This window comes from Notamacropus eugenii, chromosome 2, assembly GCF_028372415.1.
Source record: "Notamacropus eugenii isolate mMacEug1 chromosome 2, mMacEug1.pri_v2, whole genome shotgun sequence".
NCBI classification, from domain to species: domain Eukaryota; kingdom Metazoa; phylum Chordata; class Mammalia; order Diprotodontia; family Macropodidae; genus Notamacropus; species Notamacropus eugenii.
Window position 1 is genome coordinate 74,419,644 of NC_092873.1, and position 15,924 is coordinate 74,435,567.

The following is a 15,924-nucleotide window of genomic DNA, read 5'->3' on the forward strand; positions in this document are numbered from 1 at the left end:
ATTCATTTTTAGACTTAACAAGGGTTGCTGTGTTAAAGGAGGTTCTAAACTTGCAACAGAAAAACTTATATTACTATGTGCTACTGATAATGAACATGTTAAAAAATCTCAAAATTAGTTCATAGATAAGTGAATCATAGAAGGCATGTCTATAAAATCAAATATTAATTTTATATTTGATTCCCTTCTGTAACTGATTTTACTATGTAACTGCCTAAACTGTGTTTCTAAGTTTAGAAGTTCAACTTTTCTCTTGGAGCTAAATTGCCCCATAAATTACTTTAATTCTAAGAAATACATTATCTTTATACTACTTACTGCTCATGAACAATTAAGGGAGACTTGTTATTTTACTAACGATCTTTGCATGCCATAAATATCAAAGGGAGACCTGTTATCTTGCTAATAAGCTTTGCAAGGTGCAGGTGGGTGCCAGGTAATTTATTATCTCTGCAACACTGGTAGTCCTTTAAGAAAATCTGATATGTTATCACTATCACACTAAATATTTATGTAGGTGGACACCACCAATCATATTGTCTGACATCTTCCACAATACTTCAGACTTTGTAACCAATAATGTTATTTCCAGCTGTGATGTGTCCTGTTCTTTGTTCTCTTTTTCTTCCCAAAACTGTATGAAGCCCTTATTTTGTGATCTTTTGACTGGCTGAGGAGCCAAGAGAACCATTTTATCGATAATTACTTGCCTTACCAATAAATTGAACATGTTCAAAATTCTGTGCTTTGTTTACTTTAATTTCAATCACAACAGCCAAAACATAGAATGAATAGATTGGGGTAATGTAAAATGCCTGCACTGAACTGTGAAGGGATGTAAATATCATAATAAGGAGTTTCCATTTAATTTTAGGAACAATGAGAGGAACCATAGGAATTTCATGTGCAGGGAAATTCCATGATCAGATATGAGTTATTAGAATATCAATTTGGCAATTATGTGGATAATGAATTGGAATGCAGAAGGTCCTAGAGGAAGGGAATCAAAGAAAGGATCTATCACAAATCCAGGTCAGAGATAAAGGGCTGAAATATTGATCTCCCTGAGTTTAAGATGAACTAACTGAAAAGGGGACAGTAAAGTAGGCCATAGAACTGTTAAAAAAAAGATAGAAGAAATATGGTATAGAAATAAAATTGATAAGAATTGGTAGCTGATTGGACATGTGGACTGAATGTTCATACCCGAGGTTTTGAAGCTGGGAGATTTGGTGGTGCTTTCAAAGAAAATTAGAGAAGATTGGAAGAACTGACAGATTTAAGGGGAAGATAATAGATTTTCTTCTTAACATGTTGAAGTTCTACATCAGACAATTCTTATTTGGTGACTGACACTCAGGAGGGAAACTGGGGTTGAATAAATAGATTTGCAAGTCATAAGATCACCAAGGAAGTGGATGTGGAATTAAAAGATGGCTCTCAAGATAGAGTTTTGGAGAAAAACCAATTTTTAGTAGGGGAAATATATACTTCCATGAATGATAGCCTAGCAAAAGAGACTTACAAAGAGGGGACAGGATCAAGGACACATGTATAATGTTGTAAAATGAGGGAGTCGGAAGAGATGGACACTATGGTCCCTTTCAGCTCTAGAGTTAAGATCCTGAGATCTTATGATCTTTGACAAGTGGAAAATGAGTGTCTTCCAGAGATAGAAAATAGGGAAGGAAAGGGAGCTCACAATAGACAGCATCTATTTCCTTGGAAAAGTAGAACATGACATCTTCTACTAGAGGTTGGGAAAAATAGAGTAAAGGAAGTTTGATGTAAGAAGGGAGAGTTTGTAACAGAGATCAAGAGAGAAACTTCAGAAGATGAGACAAGTATCTTGAAGTCCAGACAATAACTTTAAACCTACTCAGGTTACATATTCCAAGTCATATTTTTTTCTTGGTTGAAAACAGATATACTCAGCTTAATTTCGCTAAGAACTGACAACAAGGTCTTCTGTATTTCAAATTCTGAAAGTCAAACAAAATCAGTGAGATTCTTCCTGCCAACTTTTACAAAGGAGAAATCAATTTTAAATCAAAGGATTACTGCCCTTTTTTCAATTAGATCAACTTGAACTGATGGGGAAGAGTATTTTTGGACATCTAGTGTAGTAGATAGAACAGAGGACACAGGGTGAGTTGAATAGGAAGGGATGATATCTAAATAAATAAAATTAAGGGGTGAGATAGGAATATATTGGGAGTAGAAAGGGAGAGATGGAATGGGGCAAATTAATTCTCATAAAAAAGGCAAGAAAAAATTTTTTCAATAGAGAGGAAAAGGGGGAGGTGAGAGGGAAAAAGTGAAGCTTATTCTCATCACATTTGACTTAAGTAGGGAATAACATGCACCCTCAATTTGGTATGAAAATCTACGTTACCCTACAGGAAAGTAGGGGAGAAGGAGATAAGTGGGGTTTGGAGGAGGTGATAGATAGAAGGGAGGGCAAATGAAAGGAGGGGGGCAATTAGAAGTAAATCGCTGTGGGGAGGGATAAGGGCAAAAGGGAGAAGAGAATAAATGGAGGGGCAGAATAGGACAGAGGGAAATATAGATAGTTTTTCATAACATGACTATTATGAAAGTCTTTTGCAAAATTACACATGTACATCCTATATTGAATTACCTTCTCATTGGGGATCGGTGGGGAGGGAGGAAGGGAGAGAAGTTAAAACTCAGAGTTTTAGGAATGAGTGTTGAGAATTGTTTTTGAATGTAACTGGGAAATAAGAAATACCAATAATGTGGTATAGAAATCTATCTTGCCCTACAAGAAAAGAAAGAGGATGGGATAAGGGAAGGGAGTGGTTTGGTGGAAGGGAGGGCAGATTGAAGGAAGGTTTAATCAGAATGCATGGTGTTTTGGGGTGCGGATAGGGAAGAGATGGGAAGAAAATTTGAAACTCAAAATCTTGAGGAAATGAATGTTGAAAACTGAATAGATAAACTGGAAAAAACTGCCTGTTCATACCCTTTGAGTATAGTTGAAAAATGTCCCTTATTTCTATAAGTTTGACTCCGTTTTCCATGTTTGATAATTGAAGCCTTTATAACAGAAAATGTAAAAAACACTTTTCCCTACAGTAATGATTAGCAACTATGTATTTCCCTCCATCCTATTTTCCCCCATTTATTCTATTCTCTCTCCCTTTATATTGTCCATTTTCAAAAGTATTTTTCTTCTCACTTTTACCTCCCCAAACTGCCTTCCCTCCTTTCAGCTCCACCTGTTCCCTTATTCCCTTCTCTTCCTAATTTCTTGTATGATAAAATATATTTCTACCCTCAACTGAGTATATTATGTGTATTATTACTTCTTTGAGATAAATTCTGGTGTAAGAAATGTTCATATGCTCCCCTCCAGCTCCCCTATTTTCCCCTCTACTGTAAAATCTCTTTCAAGCCTCTTTTGTGCCTGATAATTTATCACATTCTATCTCTCCCTTTCTTTTCTCCCAGTGAATTCTTCTTTCTCACCCCTCATTTTTATGTTGTTTAGATAATCATACTATCACACTCAACTCACACATCTCTTTTCTGCTTATACATTCTCCTTCAAACTACTTTAACAATGAGAAAGATTTTGGGGAGTTATAAGTAGCATTTTTCCATATAGAAATATAAACAGTTTAGCTTTATCAAATCCCTGACGATTTTTCTTTTCTGTTTACTTATTTATGCTTCTCTTAAATCTTGTATCTGAAAGTCAAATCTTCTATTTAATGTCCATCTTTTCATCAGAAATTCTTTTTTTATTTAAACTTATTTATTTAAGTTTTCAACATTCATTTCCAAAAAATTTTGGGGTTCCAAATTTTCTCCCCATTTCTCCCCTCCCCCACTCCAAAATGCCGAGCATTCTAATTACCACTATCACCAATCTGCCCTCCCTTCTAACATCCCCCCTTCCCTTATCCCCATCTTCTCTTTTGTCCTGTAGAGCAAGATAATTTTCTATACCCCATTTCCTCTATTTTTTTATTTCCTAGCTGCAAGAACAATACTCAACAGTTGTTGCTAAAACTTTGATTTCCAACTTCTCTTCATCCCTCCCTCTCCATCCATTCCCTTTGGGAAGGCAAGCAATCCAATATAGGCCATATCTGTGTAGTTTTGCAAATGACTTCCATAATAGTCGTGTTCTGTAAGACTAACTATATTTCCCTCCATCCTGTCCTGCTCCCCATTTATTCTATTCTCTTTTTTGATCCTATCTTTCCCCAAGAGTGTTGACTTCTAATTGCTGCCTCTTCCCCTTGTCCTCCCTTTCATCATACCCCCCATCCTGCTTATCCCCTTCTCCCCCACTTTCCTGTATTGTAAGTTAGATTTTCATACCAAAATGAGTGTGCATTTTATTCCTTCCTTTAGTCGAATGCGATGAGAGTAAGCTTCATGTTTTTTCTCTCACTGCCCTACTTTGTCCCTCCTCTGAAAAGTCATTTACTTGCCTCTTTTATGAGAGATAATTTGCCCCTTTCCATTTCTCCCTTTCTCCTCCTAATATATTTCTCTCTCACAGCTTCATTTCATTTTTTAAGATACAATCCCATCCTATTCTATTCACCCTGTGCTCTCTCTCTCTCTCTCTTTCTCTCTCTCTCTCTCTCTCTCTGTCTCTCTGTCTCTCTGTCTCTCTCTGTCTCTCTGTCTCTGTCTCTCTCTGTCTCTCTGTCTCTCTTTCTCTCTCTCTCTCTCTCTCTCTCTCTCTGTCTCTCTGTCTGTCTCTCTCTGTCTCTCTGTCTCTCTGTCTCTCTGTCTCTCTGTCTCTGTCTCTCTCTCTCTCTCTCTCTCTCTCTCTCTCTCTCTCTCTCTCTCTCTCTCTCTCTCTCTCTCTCTCTGTATTCCCGCCAACTACCCAGATACTGACAAAAGTTTTCAAGAGTTACAAATATTGTCTTTCCATGTAGGAATGTAAATAGTTCAACTTTAGTAAGTCCCTTATGATTTCTCTTTGCTGCTTACCTTTTCATGCTTCTCTTGATTCTTGTGTTTGAAGGTCAAATTTTCTTTTCAGCTCTGGTCTTTTCATCAAGAATGCTTGAAAGTCCTCTATTTCATTGAAATGCCATTTTCCCCCTGAAGGATTATACTCAGTTTTGCTGGGTAGGTGATTCTTGGTTTTAGTCCTAGTTCCTTTGACTTCTGGAATATCCTATTCCATGCCCTTTGATCCCTTAATGTAGAAGCTGTTAGATCTTGTGTTATCCTGATTGTATTTCCACAATACTTGAATTGTTTCTTTCTAGCTGCTTGCAATATTTTCTCCTTGACCAGGGAACTCTGGAATTTGGCCACAATGTTCCTAGGAGTTTCTCTTTTGGGGTCTCTTTCAGGAGGTGATCGATGGATTCTTTCAATATTTATTTTGCCCCCTGGTTCTAGAATATCAGGGCAGTTTTCCTTGATAATTTTATGAAAGATGATGTCTAGGCTCTTTTTTTGATCGTGGCTTTCAGGTAGGCCCATAATTTTTGAATTGTCTCTCTTGGATCTATTTTCCAGGTCAGTTGTTTTTCCAACGAGATATTTCACATTATCTTCCATTTTTTCATTCTTTTGGTTTTGTTTTGTGATTTCTTGGTTTCTCATAAAGTCATTAGCCTCCATCTGTTCCATTCTAATTTTCAAAGAACTATTTTCTTCAGTGAGCTTTTGAACCTCCTTTTCCATTTGGCTAATTCTGCTTTTTAAGGCATTCTTCTTCTCATTGACTTTTTGAACCTCTTTTGCCAATTGAGTTAGCCTATTTTTAAAGGTGTTATTTTCTGCTTGATGTGAAGGCCCTTCTCCCTTCCTGGAAGCTGAAAAAACCCTGTCGCTGACCTTTGGTGCCTGTGGGTTGAGGGATCTGTGAACCCACTGCTGCTGCGACTGGGGATTTGGAGACTAGAGATTCCACCCCTGAAGGTTGTTCGCGAGCCATGCGCCACATGGCCAAGGTTGGGCTGGACTCTGTGCTCCACTTTGCATCTACTGCAACTGATGTTCCCTGTGGGCCTTTCAGATCACCCTGGGCTGGAAATCTCCTCCACTCTTTTGTTCTCCACTTCTGCTTCTCCAAAATTTGTTGAGAGTCCCTCTCTATAGGTATTTTATGAGCTGTGTGGGGAGACCATGCGTATGTGTGTCTTTCTACTCTGCCATCTTGGTTCCGCCTCTCTTTCATCAGAAATTCTTGAAAGAAATTCTATTTCTTCCAATATACATTTAACCTCCAAATGATTATACTCAGTTTTGCTGGGCAGGTGATTCTTGGTTGTAATTCTATCTCCTTTGCCCTCTGCAATATCATATTCCAAGTCCACTAATCCCTTAGAAGCTATTGAATTCTTTGATATCCTGAGTATGGATTCACAGTATTTGAATTGTTCCTTTTTAGATGTTTGTAGTATTTTCTTGTTGATCTGGGAGGTTTGGATTTGGCTATAATAGTTCTGGGACTATTTTTTTAAAATTTTATTTGGGGGTCTATTTCAGGAGGTAATCAGTGGATTCCTTCAGTTTCTGTTTTGCCCTCTGGTTCTAGAAGATGACAGCAACTTTCCTTAATAATTTCTTGAAAGAAGTTTTCTAGGCTCTTTTTTTGATCATGTCTTCCACATAGTTCAAAAATTCCTAAGTAATCTCTCTTGGATCTATTTTCCAGGTCAGTTGTTTTTCAACGATCTATTTCATGTTGTTTTCTAGTTTTTCATTCTTTTGATTTTGTTTGATTGTTCCTTGATGTCTCAAAATTGTTAGTTTCGATTTGCCCAAATCTAACTTTTAAGGAATTATTTTTTCTAGTAAGTTTTTGTACCTCCTTTGCTTTGAAAATCTTATGGACTTTTAAAATCTTTTTTGAATCATCCATGCCCTGAGATCAAGTCATACTTTTCTTGGAAGTTTTGGATGTAGGAGCTTTGACTTTGTTGTGTTCTGAGTGTGTATTATGATCTTCCAGGCCACCATAATAACTTTCTATGGTCAGATTTTTTTCTTCTTTTTACTCTTTTTCCAGCTTATTTCTTTACTTTTAACTTTATGCTAAAGTGTGGCTCTGCTTCTCAAATTGGTGGGGCAGGGTTGGGGAAGGGGGGAACCACACTGTTCAAAGTTTGCATTCTTTTGTGCAGCTGTTGTCAGAGTTGTTTCAGTTTCAGGGATTTGTAAGTTTTTGACTCTACCAACGTGGGGCAAACTAGGGAGAGGTGTGTTTACTACTCTCCTCTGCTGTGCACTAGTTTGTGAGCAACCACAAGAACTTTTTTCAGTCCTGGAACTGTGATCAGGTTCCCTGCTCCTTTGTTATCACAAGTCCTGCTGTGCTAGTGCTCCTGCTCACACTTGGATGAAGACCCAGGACTGCAACCCATATCCAAATATACACAATGAAGCAGAATTCTTCCGCTGGTACCAGCACCGGGACCCGTGTAATTCTCCTTCTGACCCATTGTCCAATGCCCTTACCATTTGTTGGCTGAAAGGTGTGATAAGTGCCATTGCTGCCACTGATTCAGTTACCCTGCAGTCTGTTCCTGGTTTGCTGGGGTCTGGTCTAAGCTGCCTCAATCTACACTGGCCTGTACTTTTTCTTACCCTTGATGTAGCAGACCTTTCCTGCTGTCAACCACTTACCAAACATTTGAACCAGAGAAACAAACAAAATCAGTTTCCTCCTTAAGTGAAAGTTTGTTCTAAGAAGAACAGAGTGGGGTACCTATTTAAACTGAAGGTATGTCCTAAGAACAAACAGAACGGGGTTCCTTCTTACCAAAAGTTTGTTCAAGAACAAAGAGGATGGTGTTCATTTGCCAAGGGTTTGACCAAGGAATGAACAGAATCAGGCTGTACATGTACTATAATTCACTTATTTATTCTCATTAAACCAGAGAAAAATGAATGTGTGGGAGTGAGAAAATAATTCTGAACTTGGAGATAAACAAACTTTATAAATTTGAAGCAAAACCCAACTCAAGATGCCTGTGTAACCAAAACTATAGTCTCCATAGGTGTTAACCATAATATGAGAAAGGAATTTCTTTTTTGTCTTTTTTTTTTTGCTTGCAAATATTTTTTATTTAAATCCCATTTTTGAGATTGGTAGGTTTTACATCTTATTGAAGACAATAGCATCCATGGATTGCACATAGTCTTCAAAGGCATTTATCTGTTTCTCTAGCTTGTCTGTCCCAATGTCATCTTCAGTCACACATTGTATCTGAAAGCTTGTTGATGCCGTATTCCCACTGGAACTGGTTTAGAAGATCCCCAGACCAAACCATGTGTATGAATGCTTCTGACACATTTTTTAAATTTCTTTGATTTATACTGAGCAAAGACATTCTTCTTTTAGCTTCTTTGTTTCTTCCTCCTCATAAGACCCACAGAGATCAATGTCATCATCATCTTTCCCATCTGTTTCACTTCCTGTGATATCTTCTACATCAGCAGGCCCATACTTACCCAAAGCCTTCTTTATTCTTGACAAGCTTGCCTTTTACTTCTCATAGGATTTAATATGATTATACTAATGGAGAGTATATATGCTCTCCAGTGGGGAGTAGTCAGCAGGTGGGTGGGCTTGAGATGGCTTCAAATACTGCAGTGTCAGCACAAGATGGTCCATACTCCTTTATCTAGCTCTCATCCACCAGGAATTCATTGAGACGTCATAGGCCCACAGGGATCTTGAGATCTCCAAAGTCAATGTTGGTGATGGAAGGGATCAGAAAAAGAAGGAAGCGGTGGAAGTGACAGAGGAACTGAAAGCTGAGAAAGAAATTTCTTAATAGGATAGATTGTAAACAATAAGTGTCAAAGTTTCAAGTGAAATTATGGATCCAGAATGTCAATATTGCTTTTACTATTAACATAAATATGTATATATATACATATATATGTATATATATATATATGTATATATATATATATATATATATATATATATATATATATACACACACACACATATAAATATATGTGTGTATATCATAACATAACAGAAAGTGTCCATAAAATGTCAAGGTAAGTCCCATAAGTGTCCAGTTCAAGGCATCTTGCCATGGATAGCTATAAACTGAAGAATTTTCCTGGTCAGCCTCATCCAGCCTTGTAGTTACTGACACAGAAAGGGACATTTTGGGTTCACTTAGTGAGTACAGAAAATCATATCTGCTACACCAGACCACACAAGTCACTATGTTAGGTCAAGCTCAGAGTGAGCCAAAAATGACTTTCTCTTGATTGGCTAGTCCAGATTTTAGGCCTTTTCAGGTGATAAGGGGGTATCAAAATGGTTCACACTGCCAACCTTCTAAGTAGTCTTGCTGGAAAACTGTTTCACTCCATCTTTTTGCGGGTTCTGACACTCTAGAATTTGTTCAGAGTCATTATTTAAAATATTTGGGTATTTTTGAGGGATACCCTCAAAAACTCATCATTAAAGAAAACTTGGAAAACTAGAAAGCAGATATAATATCAGGGGATCAGAGCCAATACAGCAGAAATACTCTCTCCCCTCAACTTCAACAAAGACCTTTAAATAATGGCACAAGACGATGTCTGGAGTGGCAGAATCTACAAAAGGAAGGAGTAAAACAAATTTCCCACCCAAGACAATTAAGAATATCATCAGCAAATGTTTGTCAACTGGGATGAGAGTGGAACACAGTCCACTGAAAGCCATGTCAGCATAGACTGGCCCTAGAAAACCAGGAGCAAGCCATGGTAGTGATTGAATCAACAGCAGCATGAGCTGCTTTCAGAACTCTCAGCCTGCAAAAATGAGGATTCGAACAACTGGTCAAAAGGAGGTTCCTTTACTGGCACCAGGGCAGGATTTTGTTGCTTTGTCCATAATCAGATCCAGTTTGCAGACCTGGATGGCAATTCCAGGGCAAGGAGAAGCAGTACCACATCAGAGCTTTTGGTTGCATTGGAATAGGAATCCTTATCACAGTGCTAGGGCAGAAAAGAGTGCTTGTGGTAACTCACAGACCAGAGCAAAGGCCAGAAGTGTAGTAAACACACCTCTCCTTATATTATGCCAACTTGGAAGAATGGAAAAGTTATGGGTCCCTAGAAGTATCTCTGAAATGACCTGCACAAATCCCCTGAAGTTTGGGACAGTGCACCCTCCACACTGGAAGCAGAACATCAAAGAAGAGTAAAGAGTTAAAAGTCAAGAAATAGGCAAGAAAATTTAATAAACAACAGAAAAAATTGTGACTATAGAAAGTAACTATGGTGACAAGGAAGAGGAAAAGACATACTCACAAGACAACAAAGTTAAAGATCCTACATCCAAATCCTGGAAGAAAAATATGAATTGATCTTAGGCCATGGAAGAGCTCAAAAAGGAAGATGAAAATCAAGTAAGCAAGGAAGAGGAAAAATTGGGAAGATAAATGAGAGTAATACAAGAAAATCATGAAAAAAGAGTCAATAGCTTGGTAAAGTAGGCACAAAAAATACTGAAGAAATTAATAACTTAAAAAAACAGACTAGGCCAAATGGTAAAAACTATACAAAAAGCCAATGAGGAGAAGAATGTTTTGAAAAGCAGAATTGACCAGATGCAAGAAGATATACAAAAATTCACTGAAGAGAAGAACTCCTTAAAAAGTAGAATTGCTCAAATGAAAAAGGAGGGACAAAAACTCACTGAAAAAAATAATTCCTTAAAAATTAAAAATTAGAACAGAGCAAGTGGAAGTTAATGACACTCAACTGGCTGTAGAAATCTATCTTACCTTACAAAAAACTAGGAGGGAGAAGGGGATAAGAGAAGATGAGAGGGTGCTCATAGAAGGGAGAGTGGACAGTGTGATGGTGGTAGTAGTTAGAAAAAAACACTTTTAAATAAGAACAGGATGAAAGGAGAGAGAATAAACAAAGTGAGAATAGGATGAGAAATATAGTTAGCAGTCATAATTGTGAAAATATTTTCTGAAATAAATTTCTTTGACAAATGTCTCATCTCCCAAATATACAGAAAAATGTGTTACATTTATGGGAATAAGAGTCATCCTTCAATTGATAAATGATTAAAAAATATGAATCATCAGTTTTTGGCTGAAGTAATCAAAGCTTTCTATAGTCATGTGAGAAAATGCTCTAAATCAATATAGATGAGAGAAATGCAAGTTAAAACAAACTGAGATAGTACCTTTCACCTATTAGATTGGTTAATAGGAAAAAGATGAACAATTACAATTGTTGGGGGCAATGTAGGAAAATTGAGACACTAATGCGCTCTTGGTGGAGTTGCAAACTGATTCAGCAGTTATGAGAACAACTGGGAGCTATGTCAAAAGATCTATAAAACCATGAATACCCTATGACCTAGCAATACCACTACTAAGTCTGTATGCCAAAAGAGAGATAGAAAATCAAAAGGACCTGTATGTACAAAAATATTCATAGCAGTTCTTTTCTGGTGGCAAAAAATCGGAAATTGAGAGAATACCCATCAATTCAGGAATGACTGAACATATTGTGATGTATGATTGTGGTGGAAAACTATTATGTTCTAAGAAATGATGAGCAGGATGCTTTCAGAAAAACTTGGAATGATTTACATGAACTGATGCAAAGTGAAATGAGCAGAAACAGAACATTATACACAGTAACAGCAATTTTGCATGAGGACCAGCTGTGAATTACTTAGCTATTCTCAGCAATATAATAACCCAAGACAAGTCTGAAGGACTTAAAAATGCTATTCTTTCCCTAGAGAAAGAACAAATGGAATAGATCAAGCATATTGTTTTTTCAACATTTTTTATATTTCTTCTTTTTTTTAATTTTGGTCTAAGTTTTCTTTTACAACATGACTAATATGGTGTTAATGGGATTTTTGCTGAGCCAGTCTGTAACCTGAGAATTCTCCAAGCTGAGCTTGGAGTGCTAGAGATGAGAGTGTCAGTAATCAAATAATTTAATCAGTTTCAGAGTGATGAATGTTCTCTTAGCTGAAGTAAAAGCACAAGTTATATACTTAAATGATAAATGGGGAAGGAAAGGAGAAGGTGGATTACAAACAAGCGTTTAGTGATTTTCCAGGAGAAACCCAGAAGTCCCACAATATAATTCTGGAGTCAAGTCTTTGGGGGTTATGACCAGCTCTTCTAGAGTACAAAACCAGAGTTCTGAGGTGGGAACAGATTCTATAATCTTTGATTCACTTCACTTAAGGTCCAGTGATTGTGAGTGTTCTCAGTTTTAATTAATCAGTTTACATTGTGAACTCTGACTCCTGAGCCAGAGAAATAGATCTAGAGAAAACTAAATTATTAATATATTCACTACACATATCTTATCTAATAATATAAAAATTATAAATTCCCTTCTCAATGCAAATATGTTTTGTATGACTACTATGCACAATCTATATAAGATTGCTTCCTTCTCGATGGGGGGGGGGGGTTCGGGAGGAAGGCAGAGAATTTGTATCTCAATTTTAAGAATGAATATGCAAAAAAATTTACGTGTAATTAGGGAAAGATAAAATAGTAAATTAAAAAAAACCCAGAAAATAGTCTCGATAAAATTGAACTTAAACCAACCTTTCATACTTCATAACAAAATAAAATGAAAACGGATTAATGACTTACACATGAAAATACATTATAAGCAAGTTAGAGGAATGAGGAAGAATTAGCTTTCTACTATATGACTATACAATGGATCATTTTAATTACATAAATTTAAAGTTTCACACACAAAAAAATGGTGAAGGTAAAATTAAAATGCAAACAAGTAACTGGGAACATATCTTTATGGGAAGTTTCTCTTATAAAGGTTTAATTTCCAAAACATATAAAGAACTGATTCATATATTAAAGAACAAGATCCATTCTCCAATAAATCCATGGTCAAAGACTATGAAAAGGCAGTTTCCAAAGGAAGAATTTCTAGCTATCAATCACCATGTTTTTAAAAATGCCTTAAACACCTAACAGTTTAAAAAATGTAAGTTGAAATCAACTCTTAGGTTCTTTCTCAAATCCAACAGATTTTGAAAAGATGAACAAGGAAGCAAAAGAAAAATGTTAAAAGAGGACATAGGAAAACAAGCACACTGATGACACTTCTTCTGAATCTATGAATTAGTCCATTTATTTTGGGAAGTAATTTGGAACTATACCCCAGAAGTCACTACATATGCTGTACTCTTTAATCCAGCAAAAACTAACATCACTAACTACAAAGAGATCAGTAAAGAAAGAAAAGGACCCTGTTGTACAAAAATGAAACAGCAAAAAATAAAAACAAGCCCACTCAAAAAAAAATACCCAAAATTCCAAAACTAAGAAGGTTCCCACCTATGGTTATTGTAATGCAATGAATTGTTATTGCATCAAAGGAACAATTAAAATAGTGTCAGAGAAATCTAGGAAGATCATTATGAAAAATTATGTAGGACTGATATGAGTAGATCCAGGAGACAACTTATACAATGACAAATTTTAATGAAAAAATAACCTTGAGAGACTTTGTAAGTGATCAATGCAATGATCAATGATGATTCTAAGAGTATCAGAAATAAACCATACGACTAATTTCCAGACAGAGAAGTGATGAACTCAAATGCAGAGTGATATATTCATTTTTGCATATGACCGATCAGAGAATTTTTATTTCATTTCATTTTGATTAGTTTGGTTGATGAGTGGATAGTAGAAATGATGAGAAAAATTGTTAATAAAAACAATAAAATTTAAATTTAAAAATAAAATTGACAGACACAAGAAACTTTCACAATGAATACATTAAAGCAAAAGTACTTCCTCACTCTTTACAATTTCACTTAGTTCTAGAAATGATGGCAAAAGTAATAAGAGAAAGAATTTAAAAGTATAAATATCAAGAAAAAAGAGCACACAGTGATCTGACTGGGGATGCTCAAGGAGGCCAGGAAGTTTAAAATACTAGGATGGGGGAAACTTTTGGGATCATAACTTTGATTGGGAACACTATAGAGCAGGGATTCTTACCCTTTTTTCTGTCCTAAGTATCTTTGGCATTCTGGTGAAATCTATGAAATAGGAAAGAAATAATATTTTATTTTCTATATTCATAATTGAAGGACATAAATTTCAGTTAGAAGCTACTGAAATTAAAGATACATTTTTTTCTCATTCTAATTAGTAACTCTACTGAAATCTATCCACTGACCTCCCAAGGTAAGAGTTTCTGCCTTAGTACATGATAAATTTTTTATAAAAGTATTGTGGAACACTAAGAAATAATATTCTTTAAAATTATCATTTGCTAATTGACCTGTAATTCAAATCTAGAGTTTGTAGCAATATCTTCTGGTCTATATTTTCTTTTTCCTTTTTTTGTTTGATTTATCTAGTTTTTAGGGACAAATATTGAAATCTACAATTATCATGTGCATATCTTATTACAATTCTGCTATCTTTTCTTTTAAGACTTCTGTCTTACAGTTATAGTTTTCAATCTTTTCCCTTTAAAGGACCCATACCTCTGGACCTATTTATGTGGTTCTGTCCTGGGGAAGCCTAGTCCCTAAAGAAAGAAGTCAAGTTCTTTTTTTTGAACTCTCTGGTTCCTTCACACTCTACACCCCATAGCTCCACTTATACTTTAGGTTAGATTTATATCTAGATTTTCCCCAAGAGGGAATAGAATGGTTCACTTTTAATTTATTTTTTATTATGAATTTAATGAATGCACCAAAGGACAACATTTACATATACAAAGTAGAAAAGATAAAAGGATTATTTAAAACCAAAAATATCTTACATACGACTTGATTTAAAAATAAGATTTTGTAGTTATAATAAATTTAACACGCTATTTTCGAAACTGTCTTGTTTGTCTATTTCCTTTGAAGTTCCTTTTGAGAAGTAAGATTCTTAATATATAATATATAATATAATATTTCATTCACAGAAGAAAAATGCTTAAAACATAAAAGGTGTACTCTAAAATATCCAGTTATCAACTGATTAAACCATAATTATGTATTGGAAACAGAATCCCTCTGGAATATACTATGCTGATTTAATCAATGGAGAGTTTTCAAGGGACCCAGACTAAGCCAGTCTACTTAAGATATGAAGACTTAAGATATGGGACCCTTGTTCTTCTCAAGGTGAATGAGGTAAAAAGGTGAATGAGGGGTGAGGTACAATAAGAGACAAACCCTTGAATCAATTTTATCTGTTGTCTATAAAGTATAATTTTTCAGTGACAAAGGGAAGACGTCTACTTCTTCAAAGATTATAGAAAAAGTTGGAAGCAATAAAATAAAAATGGTTAGCAGAGTGTAAAGATATTTATGTTATCCAATTTTGAGAAAAGAAAAATTTGAGATGATTGAAATTTGACTGCCCATACATGACTGATTACTTTATTGTACCTGAAGTTCCTGAATGTTAACAGTGGAAATGTAGGACAATTAACTGATTATGTGATTCCTGATTAAAGAAGTTGGTTGATTAAAATAATGAGTCATAATGGGTCAGATCATACACACATACACACACACATATATTTATAAGTATGTATATATATGTATCTACACATGCACATACAGATATACAAATAGATATATGTATGTATGTTTGTGTTTTAAAGCATTTATTAGGTTCTGTGTAGGGGATGTTTTGTAAAGTCAGGTAAATTTTCTCCATATACTAAATGACACTTATATAACACATTTACCATGTTTCTTTCAAAATATGACAACTTCCCTAGTTATTATCAGTATTGTACATTCCTCCAGTCCTTATTTAATTTCTTTACTTTATCCAACAGTGGTAGACATAACATAGGGATTCAGTGAAAAGGAATTGAATTGAATGACATTGATTCAAATTTCTCTTCTTTTTCTTTCTTAGCCTGTTCCCTTTCTTTGTCTTCATTAAATCATTGCTGATTATAAGTCTCTTT

At 35.5% G+C, this 15,924-nt stretch overlaps 1 pseudogene; it reads right to left on the minus strand.

Annotated features, from left to right (window-relative positions):
- Window positions 1-8,107: 8,107 nt before the first annotated feature.
- LOC140522666 (elongation factor 1-beta pseudogene) lies at window positions 8,108-9,137 on the minus strand (annotated as a pseudogene).
- Between the last annotated feature and the right edge of the window lie 6,787 nt (window positions 9,138-15,924).